This window comes from Octodon degus, unplaced genomic scaffold (genome assembly GCF_000260255.1).
Source record: "Octodon degus isolate 3935 unplaced genomic scaffold, OctDeg1.0 scaffold00013, whole genome shotgun sequence".
NCBI classification, from domain to species: Eukaryota; Metazoa; Chordata; class Mammalia; order Rodentia; family Octodontidae; genus Octodon; species Octodon degus.
The window spans coordinates 20,716,370-20,720,493 of NW_004524589.1; the positions used below are offsets into that span (position 1 = coordinate 20,716,370).

At 43.2% G+C, this 4,124-nt stretch overlaps 1 pseudogene; it reads left to right on the forward strand.

The window, feature by feature from the left end:
- Window positions 1–229: 229 nt before the first annotated feature.
- Window positions 230–3,402, forward strand: LOC111815246 (annotated as a pseudogene).
- The last annotated feature ends 722 nt before the right edge of the window (window positions 3,403–4,124 follow it).

The following is a 4,124-nucleotide window of genomic DNA, read 5'->3' on the forward strand; positions in this document are numbered from 1 at the left end:
AAGGTAGAACCAGTTGAAGCTGAAAATTAGGATTATGATGCCTAGCAGTAAATAAAGCATGTACATATGGGCATCCAAAACCTGGGCACACTTTGGAGTCTGATCAAAACTAATGATATGACTGGGGAGATAGCTCAGTAGAATAAGCACTTGCCTGGCAAGCGCAAGGGCCTGAGTTCAATCCCCAGTTTTGAAAAAAAAAAAAAGATATATGTGGCACTACGGAATGATGTGGTATACATCTAAGAAACAGGCAACTAAAGAGAAAGTATTACTTTTTTGGATTCAATTCTAACCAAGATGATTTCAACTGACTGGCAGAGTAGACACTGACAGGAACTAAGATCCCTTACACCTGCTGTATCTTATCAGACAACATATGTAGAAGGGAAAACAGCCTATTATGTACTCTAAAGCCAAAGTAAAGGCCATGCATGGAAAAAAAGGAAAGAAATGTACTTTACACATACAAAAGAATAATCTATAAGCCCTCTATTTGAAAAAGAAAATACCCTTGGCAAGTAGTAAATCGATCACAGGGGCTATTCAGACGGGCTGAGCAGATCAACATCCATTAGGGATGCTGTACTTAACATAATGCTAGAAAAAATGGGAAAACATCCTCTACTGGGGTGAGGAGTAGTGAGGGCAGTCTGGGGCCTAAGTAAATTTTTGTGTATCTGCAAATCTAAAAGAGAACCACTTGCAGTTGTGTGTCTCCTAATGCGTGCCAAGCCCAGAAAAAAGCAACAGTGTCCTAGCATTTGCCTGAGTTGCTACTTTTCAGTGGACAAAGCCAAAATCCTGGTAGAAGAATTTCTTTCTGTACATGACTTTTGTACCTCTTTGGTAACACGTTCTTGTTGCTTAGACTAACACAGAAAATATACCACAGCTATTGCTGCTGAGAAGGAGTATGGAAACAAACATCTCTGTTCTCAGATCCAAGAGTAAAACCACGATGTAGGTAACATTTACTGAATGTTACCATATGCTTACAATTAACCTACTTGGCTTACATATACCACCTCACATAATTCTCATGATGTTATGGTTTGTATCTAGGTGTCCCCCTATAAGGCCTCCTGTAATCATTGGGGCAGACTTCTGGGGGTTGTGATTAATTCATGATCCCATGGGGGGACTATGGGTATGAATGCTATATGGGATCTGGGACAGAGAGCGGTTCGACTCTACCTCTTCCTCTGCTGCTATTGTTGCCACTGCATCTCCATTTTTTGCTCTGGCTGTTTTCCGCCGCCATGAACTATCATCCTCTGCCATGTGCCACTCTGCCTTGGAGCCAGCTGAGTATAGACGGAAACCTCCACAAACTGTAACCTAAATAAACCTTTTCTTCCTTAATTGGGGGTGTTGGATATTTTGTCCCAGCAACAAGAGAAAGGTACCTGAGACACATGACAATTTGATAGGTCAGAGCTATCACTCATTTTACAGAAGGGGAAACTGAGTCACCAAGAAGCTCGGTTGTTTGTCCAAGCCCACAAACCCCAAACTAGAAGAACCAAATTAGAGCTCAGATCCACATCTTCTCCAGTCACTTCTACTTCTGCAGCAGCTTTAACTGAACACTCTTGATTTGAGACTCTCATTTCCAAGACCAAAGAAGAAAATGAAGAGACAAATATTCCTCCTGTCAGGGGAAACTGAAGAAAAGAACTTCAGAAAAAGGAGATAAACTTGGATAACAACAGAGATAGAGTAGAAAAGTACATCTAGAGCATGTGCCATATAAGACCCTAAATGTAGGCCACCACCCACCCCAACCCTGAAGCCCACACAGATGAGACAGCTTGGCTGGACCTGAGCTGGGGGACCCTGGCAGTGCAGCCTGCCATTGCTCTAGGATGGCACCTTGAGGACACCTTTTGCATCTGGCTCTTTCCATCTCAGCAAGTTAGAGCCAGGAGGTGGCAGTGCCTAGAGTGGAGGATGCTCACTGCCAGCCAAGCTGGACAGTAGCTAGGGAGGGCAGCTCTCCAGACAAAGGTGGAGCCTCTGTGGCCAGATAAGCTGGAGCACCTATCAGGCTGAGAGGGGGAGAGCTGGCTGGATTCATCACCAAAGAAAATCTTACACCAACACAGAAAGGGGCAGTCCCTTGGTTTGGTGGAGGCTTAGACTAAGAGTAAAACCATGATGTAGGTAACATTTACTGGGTGTTACCATATGCCTGCAACTAACCTACTTGGCTTACATATGCAACCTCACATAATTCTCATGATGTTATGGTTTGTATCATACAAATCATATGTATGGATTACCCAAGTCCTGATGTGGAATGAGAAAAAAAGTCTCTTATCCACAAATTTGGTCAAACTATGTCAGCTCTCAAGACGCTGAATTTGTACAATAATCCTTTCAACCTTGAGTTACACAAGTCCTTGCAGTCCAAATGCTAGAAGCCCACCTAGCAGTGGCTTCCATTTTCTGTTTGACCCCACTGTGATCTCATACAGTCAAACAGCTCTTCCTGGAAATTCAGGCAACTTCAAAAGTTCATCAGACAGAAATCCTGCACTACCCTCCACTATCAGTCTTCTACAGAAAGTGAGTCAAGTGCCTCAGAAGCAGATGATTTCATGGGATCCAGTTATAAACTAAAGATGCAGCCAGTGGGCAGAGTCTGGCCCAGATGTAAGAAGGAAGTCTTGGGCAAGAATATGCAGCTGCCACATCTCTGTACAGTTCTGGTTCATCTTGCAATCCTATAAGACAGGGCACATTTAGTGATGAAAAACGATGCACAGTTTAGATGATGAAGATGGCAGTGTGCATCATGCCAGGGTCCCCCACCATGCAGCATGCCCTGCTCTTAACAGGTTCTTCCCATCCCCACATAATTCCTCTTGACCATCACCGACACAGTCACCCAGACATTCACCTCATTCACGATCTCCAGCTTGGAGAGTAGAATACAGTATAGCAACCTCTACTTTCACTTCAACATCATCCCACAGGTTTACAGATGAACAATGTCAAAAATGTAGAAAAAACTAAGACACAGTCTTCCAAACCTGTCCCAGTGCAAAGCAGCAGTAGTGACTCAGTTTCCAGTGTCAAATGGAGGAGTACTTCCTATGCAAGTTCAGGCTTCAGCCAGACATTCTGCAGGGAAACTCCACTCCCAGCAGCACCATCGTCCTTGGCTCTTCCACAACCCATGAAGGCATTTAGTAACTTGGCTCTGCTTCTCCTGGCAGCCAAGAAACAACCCAGCTCACACAAATCACCTCCCCACCTGGGCCTCCCATGGTTCAAAACACAGCCTTAGCAAGCCCTGTCAGCAATACCAATTGCTCTACTTTAACCAAACCTGCAGGAATGGCTGCAGTGAGAAGTGGCTCGCCCGGACATACCTTGCCAGCTCCTAAAACCTAAGGCAGTGTGAAAGATGGCAGCTTGAAAGATGCGGTTATGGACCAGCAAAGATAAAAATGCAGAGGCACAGCTTCATGGATTCCCCTGCACCAGGCTATAAACAACTTCTCTCTATGCTGACTGTTCAGATGGGCCTCTTCGGATTTATGAAGTCCTCACCCTTTCTGTCTTAATTAGTACAGACTGACAAGAGATGATCAATCAGCGATTTAAAGATGCAACATCAGGTGTGTTGAGTAATCATATAGGGAATCACTTTGAGTTTTCCTTGATAGAAACTCAATTGATTTTTTAAGATTTGAAAGAGACCAATATTAGGGCAAATACCTAATGGGTGCCAAAGAAAAGTGCCCATTTGTAAGTGAGAGAAGAGCTGTGTACACAAGCAAGTAGCAAATTCAGCCTAGCCAAGACTTCACGTTCAACCTAATATGCTGTATAAATTACAGCAGTAAATACTATTACTGAGAGCTCATACTATATCTAAAGTGCTTCGCTAAATTTCAGAAAACTGTAGATTAAATTTGGGACAATGAGAGGAAGGAGATTTAGAACATGACTGAGATTTAGAATTCTATACATCTTTTTTTGGATTCATTGGGGAAATTATGATTTTATTTAATGTTCAATTTGGGATACAGCCCACACATCACCACCACCAGACAGTGTTACATGTCATCATGTTGTATGGACATGCTGAATGTCTGCACATTTGTTTTGAT